The 15904-nt window shown below is 40.6% G+C and overlaps 1 protein-coding gene across 1 annotated transcript in view; it reads left to right on the top strand.

Moving 5' to 3' along the window:
* The window catches only part of LOC148183746 (uncharacterized), a 118904-nt gene that overhangs the window by 69031 nt on the left and 33969 nt on the right, over positions 1-15904 (top strand). The gene's annotated exons all lie outside the window — the stretch shown is intronic.

Here is a 15904-nt window from a genome sequence, read left to right as displayed (position 1 = left end):
AACACGAGTGACAGCCATGGTAAAAGTGACTTAAGGTTGTGCATTAGGATGGGGGAGCCATGCTTGCACAGAAGAGTGAGCATGGTTTCATTAGAGTCTCCCTCTTTGGGCACATTCCGTCCCATAGTTTCATCCCCCTGGCTCACCTGTAGTGTCGCAGCTGATCAGGTGATTGTGGGCCCAGATGCAGTTCTTTCACCTCCATGATCAGTTCCAGGGGCGCGCTAGCTGCCACCAGTTAGGCTGGTCCTTTTCCTCACATGGAGACACCAATTATCGGCAATGAAGAGACAGAGACAATTGAGTGGTGATCAGAATCTGAATTTACTGTGGGCTACATAAGCTTATATTCCATTCTAGGAAATCTAGTAATTTTTTTTCTACAATGACTGGGTTAAACATACAAATTTACACATTTTTGCAACATCACACTATCAGCTGGTTGTCTCTTGGCTGTGATTTTTGTTACAGTATTTGTCAGGAGCAAAATCAATGACTGCCTGCCATTGCCAGAAATTTAGTTGTTTGTCTCTCTAGCTCTCAGCTTGAACTGTCAGCACTAGCACACACAAAGTCAGCCTCTTCTAGGTGATTAGAGGAGCTGCTACGAGATCAGAGCATCAACAAACAGGACACTGCTGCCCTGATGTCCTCTCAGAAACAGGTACTGGCAACAGAAATACAGAAATCCTGCCCTTCAGAGAGAAGGGAATCCCAACAAAACAGAAATTGCAGAAATTCAAAACTGCCATTTTTTTAAAATTGCCTCTAATGTGTTGGAACTTTTAGCAGCAGTCATATAAGTTACTATTTCCTCATATGTTTTTGCCTTTTTGACAGAAAATATGTTGGTTTGAAGCTGCAGTAATGGAATGTAGTTTCTGGCTGCATTAAAATATGGGCATGGGAGATTAGGTGAGCCTGCTAAATGTGATGTTGGCAAGCCACAGAGCAGAGTTTCTACCAGGGAGAGATTTTACTTTTGTTAAGACATCTGCATGTGGCAATGGGCAATATCAATAACTATTATTATTATTATTATTATTAGTAGTAGTAGTAGTAGTAGTAGTAGTAGTAGTAGTAGTAGTAGTATGTTAACACAGTAAAAAAATAGTAGTTGAATTGTTAATAATATCACAGGGTTAATATATGAAGTAGAGGTTGTTATTTTTAGGCATAAGACTCTCACAAGGATCTATTTAAGTGTGCCAGGACTGCCACTGCCTACAAAGGTTTCCAGTCTAAGGCACAAGATACAGCATCCAAGACAAGGAGCTGAGCCATCAGGTAAAGGGATGCACATGGCCAGGCCCTCAGCTGCAGGCGTGAGGAAGGAGAGAGCTCTGAAGGGTCTCTGAGATCACGAAAAGAGGTGGGGATAAGTCAGAGTAGCAGACAGTGGAATGCTGCAAACTAGGCTGTATTAGGAGTTCTGGGGTGATGGAAATAGAAGGTTCATAGATGTGTTGGCCATTTTGCTGCACAGGGCTCTGAGTCATGGGACATGGCTCAAAGGGGCAATTCCACGTTTGCCAGGATCTGCTACTTGGTTGATCAGTTGAGTTGTAATCCAATCTGCCAAAATTTCTTTGGCCAAAGATGCTGGAGAATCCCAGTCTGCCAGAGAGGCCAAAACTGTCTGCAGATAGGTAGATCTTTGAGAGCTACTGCTGAAATGCTCTGTTTGAAAGCAGAATCAAAGATAAACTTCTGGGGTTAATACTCAAAAATCCATTCTGTTTTGTATCTATAGAAAGATTTTACACAACCCAAATTGTTCTCCAGGGAAGCACATTCAGTGATGATCTAAAGTGTGCACTGGAGGATGATTGTCTTGTACACACATAGAGATAATTCAACCATGAAAATGCAATCATGTTTCTAATAATTAAAAGTTTGTACTTGCTTTTGTGATGGATATCCTGTTCTGGCCTGTGATTAAACTGTTCAGTATTAGGACATAAATATTGACTCGTACCAACAATCATTTATGTAAAATCTCACCTCGGGAAGATGTGCATACCATTCCTCATTACCTTGCGTAATGAGCCAAGCCTATAAATTTCTGGGTGGTGTATGAAAATGACAGTGGGTTTGGAGTGGATTGTTTGTACTATTGCTCATTTTCTGTGACTGGATGATATTTGCAGAAGTGTTGAGACTTGAGACAGTCATCTCAGAAATTTCAAGAAAGACATTTGCTGCCTGTTGTGAGATATTTACTGGTGGGAATTACTTGTGTCAAATCACTGTTACAATGAGAGTAACTACACTTCTGGATGCCCCTTCTAGCCCAAGTTTTCTTGTGATTAAAAAAAAAAAAAATTATTCTGTCTTCAAAAATCCTCACCATGATGGAAGTCAGAATTCTGTCAGATCACAACAATAACAAAACAAATTGGACCACTCAGTACTCTGCAGCATTCCTAAATTTTACAGAACATGCAAAAATCTAATGAATAAGAAATTGTGTAGTAAAGTGTACAAATTCTGCAGTGGGACCTGGCAAAGCCCAGAAGGCTTGAACTGGACAACTCACTGCCCATCGTGTCCAGCCATGATGTTCTGACAGTCTTTAACTGCTTGAAATTGTAGAATACTGTTATAAATGAAATTAGCCGAATTTATCATTAATAAATTTATTGAAAAATTTGCAAAATTGAGTTATGGAAACAACCACAATCACTGTCAGTGTCGAGCCTGGGGTCGACTCTGGGTGAACTCTGAATCAGGTTCTGTTGCACTGATTCCTCCAAGTTCACAAACTATCTTTTGGAGAGATGAGTTTTATAGAGTTTTTTCAGCTCGAGGCTATGCAGTTACTGCTGATGAGTTTTCTGAGGAGGAGATGAAGTTTTGAGTGTTTTTTCAGGAAGCAGGCTTTGAGATGTAGAATCGTGGTGAGTTTTTCTTTTAGTCCGTAGTTTTTTTTTCCTGGGAAACTGACATTGAGATGCATGGTCTTGGAGAATCAGATCAGGTTGGTATTAGGCGTTTATCACCGGGTCGTTAGAGCACTTATCTTGCTTGGGTGGACCCACCTCTTCTCCGTGTTATCTTAATTTCTGGGTCATCTTCTTGCAAATTCCTGGTTTTCCAGCAGCTGCTTTTGCAATCTCAAGCTGCTTGTGTTTTTTTTACATAAAACATGCTTTTATATGTGTACAATGTGATAAATATAGTATTGGATAAAAATTCGTGAAAAAGAATAAAGAATTATATGTTGTATTTATAATACTGTAAGGATACAAAATGTAAAATAATCCAGAGCTTCCTTCCCGAGTCGGGCAGTAACGATCGACTTCGACGCTTATCAGCACGAAATAAAGAGCAGGACACAGGCAATCAAACCGGACAATAAGAGTAGCCCGGTCGAGATATCCATCTCCTCTGCACCCAAACTGGCCACTCCACCCTGGTAGATGCAATCAGAAGACACTCAGAGCCATTCGCATGTGAAAGGACTCTGCCTGTCGACCATTGACTCAGCTCAAGGGATCCAGGAAGTCTATTCACCCACACATCTAGACTCTTTGTTGGACTGTGCCCATCCCGGGGTTTTGCCTCAGGATACAAAATCCCTATAAAAACCCCGGACCGCAGTCCCTTCCTCGTGGATTTGGGAAAATCTGTACCTCTGGGTGGAGACCCCTATCCACCCGGCGCTGCGCTGATTTATTTTATTGTGGTTTTTCTCTCGTTGCTTGTGAATGAAATTGTTTTATAATAAATTGTTTTTTATATTAACCCTATTTTGCCATTGCATTTATAACATACAATAAAATGTGAATTATACCAACATATACTGCAATACTATAGTGCTTAAAATAAATGAAAAATTACCTAAGAAATAATATCACAGGGAATCTTAGAATGAGTTACAGAAGGCAGAATATGGCCCAGTGAAGTGGGATTTGCTGTATGTCACAAGCTCCAGCTGACTCCAACAACAGAGTATTTGACCTTGAAAGAGTTATTAGTTATTACATCATTCAGTACCAGAAGATGCAGAAATGGGTCTTCACCTTTTGCCTCCTTGTTTTTGATTTTTGTCCAGGTAGTGCATTGGATGGTCAGCTTCTGCTGAAGTGCTCAGTGTGTGCAGCAACAGTGAGCCAGGCCGAACCATAGGCAGAATAATTGCACTCCAGAGAACTATAAGTGGAAAGCTACATTTCAGGACATGCACCTTGCATTATTTGCATCCATCTCTCCAAGCCTGATACAGAGCGTGGCACATCTCAGAGTCCTGCTGAAAATTAGAATGCAATTGCCAACTTAAATTGATAATCACCTGTATTATCAAGGAGATGGTGATATACATGGATGTATCAGATGTATCTCATTTCCTCGCAAACAGGCATAACTTCCCACTTTTTTATTCAGCTGTTCTCAGGAAAATACAGCTCTGAACAGGGGTTTAGTTTATGATCATTTCTCCTGAGTGCCTGTTGTTTGCATGCTTCTCTTGGAGAGTACCAAACAGAGGTTTGTTTATATTAAATTCAGAGAAAAATCCTAGGGCTGTTCAGTGTCTCCCGTGTATGGATGGACATAGCACTTTTACATCCTGGGATAGGGTGAGGGGAAGCTGCTACCTGGGTCTTGTTACACTGGATCCCATCTCCCTTTTAACTGAGGATCTCCTCTTGTTTTTTGGAACCTGGCAGTGGGGACAGCTTGAGAACTGCCTGGGTGAGTTGAAGCTGTATTTCCTACAAAAAACAGTGCTGCCCAAGACATGCAGGTTGTCCTCTGTACTTTGCCTGATCCTGTCCATATTGTTAAAAACTTCTGTGACTGTTGTAATGCACCCATTGCCCTGGCTTCTTCCATCTGCTCCCAAGCCCCTGATTCCCTTCTGTACTGACTCAGTGTGTGTGGAGCTGCACCAGCTCACTGGCTGTTGTATTTTAGCCCAGTTCCTTGGCACAGGGTCTTCTGCCTCTGTGCATGCCAATAAATCCCATTTATTAGATGTTTTTACTTTCAATTTAGTCCAATTTTTGCACAGTGCAGACTGTATTATTCCGGGGGGTGGTCTAGCATTTCTCTATTTCAAGTTGTCTAGCTCACCTCTCTGTTTCAAGGCTGGTTTATTGCTGTGCTCAGGGCCTCCTCAAGTAGGGAACCTGTCCCTGCAGCATCCTCTTACTGGGATGATAAACTTTGATAGCAGTTGATAAAGTTACAGGTGGGCAATACTGCAAGAGCCTTCAAAAATTATCTTGTTTAAGAAGCCATAATTAACCTTTCTGATGAAACTCATCTTTCTACTGGCAGCTTAAATACCAGCTTAAATACCACCATAGTCCCATCTCTTAAATCTAAGTAAGGACTGTAATTGACAACTGTAAACTTACAGGGATTTGGCCTTGATGTTTCAGCTGCAGAATTTTTTGATTTGTATTTGTTTTTTTCAGTTAAATTTTAATTCCTACATATTACAGCAAGAATTATTCTAGGATTCACCCCAGTTACTTTTTAGACTTTATTATGTTATGCTTTTTTATTTATTTATTTATTTACTTACTTACTTACTTATTTATTATGCTTTATTATGTTATTGCTTTTTTACTTTTTTAAATTAAAAAACTACAGAATCTTGACTGATTATATTCTATTTGAAAACAAATTATATAGTAGCACCTGGAATTCTTAAATCTTCATACGGAATTTCTAAATCCTCAGAGATGTCACATTTGATTGTTCAAATATGCTCTTGTTGATCTTGTGCAACAGTAGGTTTTCCCACATGGTTTTAAAAAATTTCAGATAAACCATAAGTGAGGAGTGTATTATCAGGGGTGAAAACTCACTATTTTCTATTTATAAATAGTATTAATTCTGTTATTTTTAAGCAATGACAGTAGCTTCCGTCCTTCATGGTGTGATGTTTGCTTACTAATGAAACCAGGAATATTCAGGAAAGCACAGAAGTAATGATGGGACTAAAACTCTAAATATATATGTTCAACTATTGTTTGCTTTAGTTTTTGGAATGAAATCTTTGCAGCATGTCACGGGTTGTTGATAGGCACAAGATCTCTGATGTCATTGGGATCACACTCTTTGGTGACCCAGGCATGGGGTCCTCCTCTTTGTTCCTGTACTTCAAGTGCAGACCTTTTATATTCCTGTTGTAATGCAGTTAGGAAAATTGGTATGACCCAAAGAATGTACCCCTGTGATAAATGAACTTATAAAAATTCGTAGAGATCTAAATAAATATATTTGTAGCGATAATAATATAAAATATAAAGTACAGTGTGGCCCACAAGTCCTTCATAGATCTAGTCGCGAATTCCCACTCGAGAGATAACGATCCTAGCCGGCGCCCATCAACGGAAAAGAATGAACAGGACATGGGCCATCAGGCTGACAAAGGGACGAGCTCGGACGAGATACTCATCACCGGACCTGAACACCCCGCCTTGCAGGCCACTGTTGGAGAAGCAATCAGGCAGACAAAGGGAAAAAAAAAGTCCAGCCGAGATATCCATCAGCTCCAACCCGGATCCAACCATCCCATCCAGATGGCCTGAACCAAAATGAAATCAAGGAACACTCAGAACTTCTTTACATATGAGGAGACTCTGCCCGGATGTCTATTTGACTCTATTCTCCAACGCCAGGAAATCAATTCATCCAACAATCAAGGACCCTTGGTGAATGGTGCCTGCCTGGAATTTGGCCTCAGGACACAAAATCCCTATAAAAACCCCGGACAGTCTACCCTCCTTCGTGGATTTGGGAACACCTATACCTTTGGGTATAGACCCCTGTCCACCCAGCGCTGCGCTGTTTATTTTATTGTGGTTTTTCCTCATTGTTTATTTTTATTATAAAAATTGTTTTATAATAAATTGTTCTTTTATTTAACCCAAATTTGCCGTTGCATTTATAACACCCCCAAAAATGTAGACTTGTAAGTTCTTTCCCTTATCTTTTTCTCCCCAGGTCCCCTTATTGGTTGTGTAAATTCCCACACCCCCTTCCCCTGTCCTGAACAAGGGGTGCCTCTCATACCTCCTCCTCTTTCCCTCCTGCCATCTCACCCCGAAGGATCCCAAGAAATAAAACTGCGACTGCCGTCTCAGAAAAGGGAAAGAGCCTCGTTTTTAGGGCCTCATCTGGCAAGCTAAAACTACCTCCCCAGCCTCCCTGCCCGCTGCAGGGTGGACAGTGGTAGCAGAGAGGCTGGGGACAAAGTTATAATAGCATATTCCTTTCTTCAGGCATGGGGTTGGGGGTGTGTTTTGAGTCTGTTACAGTGATGTGCACTCAAATGTAGCCAGCTATCACCTCACATGGCATTGTAAATCCCACCTTTGGTTCCAACACAATTAATTTTTGGATTTGCTGATGCCTGTGTTCTGAATGAGGTGGTAAAGCAGAAAGACTAGAGCATTCCACAAGAGCACCCTGGTCAGAATTGCCTCTTTTACAGGGAAATCCAAGATAACTATCTCTGTAATTAAATGTGTTCCTGTTTTCTCAATAGCTGTAAACCATCCACTTTGCTGTTGTAATTGCTGAGCAGCATTTACGAATGCTCTGTGTTATCATCAGATGTGCATCTTCAGGAGAGTTATATTAGGAAGGAAAACAAAAAGGAAGTTACTGTTTAACCATGATAAATACAACTATTAAGTATGTGGTTGTCTTTCTTAAAACAGTTTCCTAGAAAATTAAAGCAAACCTCCAGAAATATTAATGTAAAATACACAATGCTCCAAAGAAGATCCAGCAGTAGGAAGAATTACTTTAATAGACTTACTTTCTCGTTTTAATCCTTTCTGTGGTCACTTGCTAGTATCAAAATAGGTCATTTCTATTAATAAATACATAGCTTCATTTTTCTGAGATGTAGACAATTGCATTTCTTTCCAAAATAACCAGGATAGTTTGCCAGTATGACCTTTTCTTTGTGTTCAGTTTTCCAGCACAAACATTATTGCATTGGCTGCTCTTGATTCCCAAGTGAAAACAAAGATGATGATGTTTGTTGGCTGTGGATTGTTATGTTGAAGGTTGCTGTATGCTACAATATATTTAATTGTGTATTACAGCAAAGTGCTTATCTGTTCTTACATAGTCATTTTAGGCAGTAAATATTCCTTCTGGCCTGATAAATACTACTTCTTCTGCATGATTTGTGTTTGCTCTCAAGATCCTGTCTCTGCTTTCAGTGAATGAATAGCAAAGCTTTGTTGATGATTTCTTTTGTAATTTTTTTCCCTGATTATTTCAATTTTGAGTCACAATAGTCTCTGTTAATATATGTGCAGATAATTTTCTCAACAGGCTGATTTCTTTTTGTTCCTTCTCTGATGTCAAATATTGTATTTTCCCATAAATAAGTCTCTTTTCCCTTGATATTTTGTTAATCACTTCAAAGTAGCCTCTTAGGTGTTTTTTTTTTTGTTTTCACTTTGTTTTTAAAAGTTGCAAATATTAATGGTCTAATTCTGCTCCCAGAAAATATACTTTCACATATTTTTCCTTTGACTATTATGGTGGTGTAAACCCTGGGCCTTCAGCATTTGTACTGCTAAAATGTGTGGTTTTTTCATATGGGCCTAAATGCAGGTTGTACTTAAGAATACACTATAGATATATAAGGCATAAAAGCATAAAGGCAGACAGGGGAAAACCTGTGAAGGAGCACAAAACAAACTCATTGTCATGAATAAAATCTCTCAAGAAATCCACCCCGGTTAAAATACTGTGTTTAGTTATGTACAGTTAATGTTCTTATCCCATTTGTAAACCTTGTACCCCTTGTTTACTCTGATGGTTATTAGTAATGTTAATTACTTACCCGTTTCTGAAGTGTTTTAAAAGTTCTTAAGAGACACTCCTTTATCCCTCTCCCTTACTTCCCTGCTACTTTGTAACAGAGCTGCTCCCATGGGGGCTGGGCCACACTAACAAAAGCAACCCATTAGAAAGGTATGCCACAGAACGAGGCAACTCCCATGGACGCTGTGCCACACTAGAACAAAGAAAGTCCCAGGAAGCTGTGCAACCGAGTAATATGCAAACTAAGGCGTGCAAGACACCAAAACAATGAGCTAACAGAGGAATAAAAGGACAAGAAAACATATTCTAGCAAGCTATGATGAAAGATCATCTCCCTGCATCACCTGAGCCTGCTTAGAAACCATCTTCCTGCATCACCATGACCTAAAGAGGACTGGAAAGAATTGACTCCCCCAGATAACGAGACAGCACTATAGGCCTCCTGGCTACTTTCATGAGAACAGAAACCCTAGCTCTGCAGTGTGTGCTGCAAAGCTGAATCGTGCCTTTTTCTTGGAGGTGCTAGTGTGGGAACGGCTGTGGTGCAAACAACTCCTCGGGCCCCCCACCCCAAGAGCTGAATCCTAATAAAGGCATCAAACAGGAGTCTTGTCTCCTGGCCAATTTCTTTCATTCATCACTTTCCTGAAATACAAGGGAAGAGGAAATCTGCCAAGAAAACCAGAGACTAAGTGATTGTGGTACAAAACCAAGCCAAGCTAATAAAAGGCCAGACCACCCTGTCAATGATTTCTGCTTTTTCATTCACTGTAGAGGAGTTTGAGGACAGTTTCTGTTCCAGAACTTTTCTTTAGGATGAGGACTCCTCATGGAAATTAATGTAGAAATAAATAGTAGTTCTTCCCAAGGACAGGCCATCAATAGGAAGAATAAGATGAGTAGAAATAGTGGCTTGTGGTGGGATGTGTGTTGTCCAATGTGTCCCAGGTGACCCAAAAGGAGCAGGGAGGTAGCAGGTTTCACTGGAGATACTGCGTTTTTTGGCACAGGGTAAGTGAGGGCTAACTGAAGGGCTGCATAAAAAAATCCAATGATCACATGAGTGATAAAAGTAACAGGTGAAAAAGCAGCAGGTGAAATGCAGATAAATGCAATGTGAGGTACATGGGGGTGGGGGAAGGAGGAGTAATTTTGAGCTCCTCTTTTAGATGAGCATACAACTCAGGAGCAAGTTTTGGGGTAAGAAAGATTAGCTGAATTCTCCATAGGCTTCAGGAAAAAAAATGGCTCTGGTTAGGTTTAGAAAGAGGAATGAAAATAAACCAGAAAACATCATTATGACATTGCATGATAGTGCTTCTGCATCTTGAATATTGCATGTAGCTCTGGCCCCATCTTCATAAAGCTACAACAGAATGGGAAAAGGCTCATAAAATACAGCCTGAATGATCAAATGTATTGAACAGGCTCCATAAAGGAAATAAATGGGACTCTCTCTCCTGAACCTGAAGAGGTCTAGGAAATTGGGAGGTGAAGACATCTTCCTGGTCAGCATCCAGCAGGAACCAAATGAAACTCAAGGGCTCTGGCCAAAACAGAAAGGCTCTTCTTTTTTAAATGGGTGGTGAAACTCTGGAATACCACAAGATTTTGTAGGTTCCAGAAATTTCCAATTGTAAAAAAACCAAACAAAACCAAAAATATAACTGCTTATATTTATGGAAAAAATTCTTTCTCATGTTAAATACAAATAGACTGTGTGTGGTTCAGTATATCCCTACCAAACCCTCTGGTCTTGTGAGAGGGTGGAAAAGTGCTTCAGGGAAGGGCTAGTAGATTATCCTGGGATTACCCTGTTTTCCCATACTTCCCTAGGCAGTTGCTCTTGGACATTGCAGTGACAGGCTGTTGGGATGGATAGACTTTGCTCTTCCTTATGCTATTTTGTGCCAGGGACAACTTGTTGCCCTCCTGTATTTAATGATGTGTGCTTTGAGGGGTGTGTTTATTAAGTAGTGTTTTGCCATATTATGGAAGCATATGTGACCACATATATATGGCTTGAAGTATCTTAATAGGTTGAAATACATGTGTCTCAAAAGACAGGAGGAGATGGCCTGGATTCAAACCACTAAGCCACCACCCACATGTGCTGTGGGCGCTGCAACTAGCCAAGTACCAAGCAAACTCTCCTGAGAGCAAGGATGATTAGTAAGGTTGCCTCACAAGGAGGTTTCTATTCCTGATTTCCATGAGTGTGCAGAAAAAATGGAGATGGCAAAACTGTTTTTACAAGAAGATGTAGTAAAGGCAAAAGCTGGCAAAAGTCTTGGCTTGAAGGGTGTGTTTGTGTGTGGTTGGTGCATGAGGCATGTGGCAGAGAAGAAAGCACTGGGGGCGAGGTGTTGCTCTTACACCTGAACTCTGATGTTGTGGAACCTTGACAGGTTCCAAACTGTGTTTCATCTTTCTGAGTGCACTCATCTCTTCTTGGCCCCTTCAGAGGAACTGATGCAGTACAGATGGGCAGTAGGTTTTGTCCTTGGAGAGTAATGCACTAGAAATGCAAATTTGAAACACCAGAAGAGATTGTGGCTTACACCTTGGCAATCAGTTGAATACCCACCACTAAATGGGAGCAGCAACTACCCTGTTGTAATTAGGGTGTGTTGTAGTTAAGGCCTGGCAGAGCGGAAGATACCGGGATGTAAGTGAAAGTTAGCAGACCCCCCCTCTCTGTTAGGATAGTAAGGCCTTTGCAATTAGCCAATAGCATCTAATGATGACGTATGCAGAAGGGAGTAACACAATGACCCTAGGCTATAAAATGTCAAATTCCCCTGCAATAAATCGCCATATTCGCCATCCATCACATCGATGCTGTGGGTTGTGGCCCGCGCGGCTGAGGATAGCTGCCGTGCTGACGCTGGCCAGGATGCCTGCCTTGCTTAAAAACCCACATCTGGTGCCGAAGCCCGGGAGGAAAAGTGGGAAGAAACGTGAGAAGAAACTCAGAAAGCAAGGATACCCTGCACCACCGAGCAGTGGCCAAGATAGCTGGACTGATCTTGGTGAGAGAAATCCTGGGCCCAGAAGGAAGATGGAATCATTGATAAAGGTCAGATTGCAATTAAGTTGTAAACCTAATTCGCTTGCTATCACAAGGCTTTGGGTTGTTGAAGTCCTAAATCAGCTTGTAAGATTTATCCACCCTAAGGTGTGGGACAGATGTGCTAAAATCCTTGCCGAACAAATTTAGGGAACGACAAGGAACTGTCTGCTGGTTACTTTGAAATTTAGGGTTAGAGCTTCACAGCTCCCAGACGACAGCAGCTCAGCTGAGCCGGGGGCGGGCAGGAGTCCCCTCAGTCCCCAAATCCTTATCTGCTCTCAGAGAAACAGCGAAGAGCAGAAGATTTTTGGAAAAATTTAACAGAAGAAGCCAGAAATGTAGCAAAGACAGTAAGGGGAGAAACATCCCCCCAAAAACTTAAAGATGGCGCTGAGAAAAAAAGTTATAAAGCGGGAAAAAATGTCTTTAACAAAGAACAAAGACTGGCCCTGAAAGATGGGCACAGGCGGGAAGTTGAGATAGATAAGAATTGTGGAAAAGAAAGTGAGGGATGGGTACAGAATGATTGGAATGCAAAGGGAGGAAGAGGAGAGAACAGGGGGCAAAACAGAGCCTGGAGTGAGGGGCGGAGGGAAAGGCGGGGTAAAAAGCGGAGTGGAGGGTGGAACTAAAGGTGGGGAGAACCAGGAGGGAGGGAACAGACTGCCCACAGGGGTGGCAGGCGGGGCCAAAGCCCAAGAAAAAGGCACGGGAAACAGGAAGTGGCCAGCCAGTAGAGCTCTGACTCTGACTGAGGCACGAGCAACGAATGGTTGGAGCCCGAGTCCTCAGAAGAGGAAACAATACAGATAAACAAGAACATCCCCCCGCTCCCTCTCTAAGAAGAAGCACTGGGATAATACCCCGTTTGCTACAAAGTCATGATTTATTGAGTTTTTAAAATGTGTTTATATACCCTTTTAGAGTTAATTTTGTGTTTTAAGTAATTATGAGTTTATGCAGTTGTAGTTTTTAGAGTTTTTTCTCAGATTTAAAACCAGCCCGGTGCGGACGGGTTTAGTAAGACACACACACGGTAGCACACAGCAGCCAGAAACGCTGTTGCCATGACAACCACCAGTGAAACAAGTAACATCAACTTCGATAAAACCATGGAAAGCAAAGCAACAAAACAAAAGAAAAACAACAAAAAGCTGGACATTTTGAAGAGGGATAAAAAAGAGTGAGTTTTAATTGGACAATTCAAAAATTAGAAGCTTTGTAAATTGTATTGTTTATAAATCAGCAAATTGTTGTAATCAAGACTGAGATTTAAAAATAAGTTTCTATTGAATGAAGTGCCTTCAAAAAATAGGTCAAAAAGTTTATAGGTATTTTATAGTGAAATATATATAGATGTTGTATTTCTAATAATATCTGCTGGATTTGTTTTTATAAAATGGCATGGAAAATAATGATATTTATATATCCCAAGAAGCTTAAAAGATTTTTGTTTTGTTTCAGTATTTTCAATACATGAAGGTTTTAAAATTGTTGTCTTCTCTGTACATCTACTGATAATGTAATATTATATGATATGGAGTGATCATCAAGTATTATTACTGTAGTTACAGTTAATTTTTGCAGGATGCATTTTTTTAAAGTTGAGTTGAAGGATCATATGATTTACCCTACAGAAAAAAGATTTAATAACAGTGTTTCCAGAATTTTAAGAAGATGTACCATTGCTGAGGATCAGCTGCCATGGGGGAGGCTTCAAATTAAACCAACTGCTGAATGATTAAATTAGTCTGGTACCTAAAGTTTTTAATTATTTGCTTTGTACAAATGCATTTTAACAGTTTGCTGTGCTGTAAGCATCTCATAGCTGCTACTATTGAGAGCCTTGTTTTAGAAATGAGTTAAGAGGCATCTTTCCAGTTTAAAGCCTAAGGCCCTGGCCAGGTCTTGACTTTACCTGGACAGAATGTTTGCTAGCAGAGCCAGATGTTTTTTGTACCAAATCAGTATTTGAGTCACTTTTGACTCAGCAATTTGACCCTATTAATATGACAGCTGGATCAATTTTGAAGTGAGCTTGGAGAATCATTTCCGGAGGTGACTATCCAATCCTTCACTGATGATTTTTTGGTTTTGTTTGTTTATTAACTATGGGATGCTGGTGCAGTGTTTTAATAATTAACAGTACTTTTATATTACATATGTTATTAATAATGTTTATGATTTAATTGATTTTCAACTGTTATAGGTTTTTATTAATTGTGTATTAGGTTTTGTGTTAATGTTGAACAGAAATACATCTAATTTTTATTTTTTTAAGAAAACGGGGGAAATTGATACCCTAAAAGCAATTTGATTAACGTAATTCATTAACTTCAAGGAGAGAAGTGTCTGTGTTTTGTTGGCAGGCTCAAAAAGGTCACCTGTCCATCTGACCAGACTGTCTGCCTCTGAACACACGAGATCCAGTGAACAGAGAAGTCACCACACAGCCTTGGTACTCTAGACATGAATCAGAAGTGGACCTGTCAGGACACAGTTGTGTCTGAACACTATATAGACAGTTTACCAACAGAAATTTTATGTAGTTATTATGATGTGGTGTCTCTACCAATTTCTCAGGTATCCTTTGTTTTAAGATTTAGAAGGATCTGAAGAACAACTTGAACATCAAAGCCCTGAGTCACCGATCAGCTGCCAGCTGACATCACGGGAGCAGTGAATATTCCAGGACTGAATCATAACAGGTGAGGTCTCGACCTTCTATTCATGCAGCAAGGAGGCCTCTGCATCGCCCTGAAAGAAGAGTGCTGCTTCTACGCAGACCACACCGGAGTAGTGAGTGACACCATGGCAGAGCTATGAGACAGGCTGTCTCAACGTAAGGAAGAGAGAGAAGCTCAGCAAAGCTGGTTCCAATCCTGGTTCGATCAATCTCTGTGGCTAACCACCCTGGTGTCTACCCTGATTGGACCAGTTGTGATGATTTTACTTGTGTTGATCTTTGGACCATGTATTTTAAATAAGCTTGTGTCCTTTGTTAAGAGTCGACTAGAGAAAGTTAACATCTTGTTTATAGAAAGGCAACAGATGCTTTAAAATATACTTAGTTATTGCATGTGCTTTGTATTTACCAATGAAAATTGTAGTATCTATTTTATAAGCTTTTAGCTTTTTAGTTAAGTTAACGTATCCTATATTTTACTCAATTTTATATTACCCATTTTTAAGACTAATACACCTTATATTTTAGCAAATTAGTTATTCATAGAAAGGGGGGAATATGTTGTAGTTAAGGCCTGGCAGAGCGGAAGATACGGGGATGTAACGGAAAGTTAGCAGACCCCCCCTCTCTGTTAGGATAGTAAGGCCTTTGCATTTAGCCAATAGCACCTAACGATGACGTATGCAGAAGGGAGTAACACAATGACCCTAGGTTATAAAATGTTAAATTCCCCTGCAATAAATCGCCATATTCACCATCCATCACATCAATGGTGTGGGTTGTGGCCCGCGCGGCTGAGGATAGCCGCCGTGCTGACGCTGGCCAGGATGCCTGCCCTACTTAAAAACCCACAAGGGTGGTATGGAGCTCGAGGCTTTGGCCCAGTCCCACTGGTGTAAATGAAACCTGGTGGGATACGTCCTGTGATTGGAGTGCCCTTTTGGATGGTTACATGCTCTTCAGGAGGGAGAAGCAGGGCAGGAGAGATGGAGATGTGACAGTGTATAGAAAAGAAGGGCTGGAATGTCTGGAGTTCACAGTTGAGAACCTCTGATTAAGAATCAAAGGACAAATAATGTGGATATAGGATAACCTCATTTTTGTACAATTATTGAGAAACCGCCCAGCTATTCACCAGTCTTCACAGAAGTAATTGTGAACGCTGTTTATTTCTATTATTAACATACCTTTCATAGGGTTCTACAGAGTTTGCGGGCAGAACAAGCTATTATTGGCTAACACACACAGTTTACATTTTTTCTCCTACACACAAGAATATTGTTTTGCTTTACTCTCTCTTCTGCAGGCAAGTTTCATGGATTTTAGCCCTAAATATCACG

The sequence above is a fragment of the Pseudopodoces humilis genome, chromosome 9, assembly GCF_049639895.1.
Source record: "Pseudopodoces humilis isolate 2021_Gansu_Grassland_sample_001 chromosome 9, ASM4963989v1, whole genome shotgun sequence".
In the NCBI taxonomy this organism is placed as follows: Eukaryota; Metazoa; Chordata; class Aves; order Passeriformes; family Paridae; genus Pseudopodoces; species Pseudopodoces humilis.
This window is presented reverse-complemented; position numbering and strand designations above follow the sequence as displayed.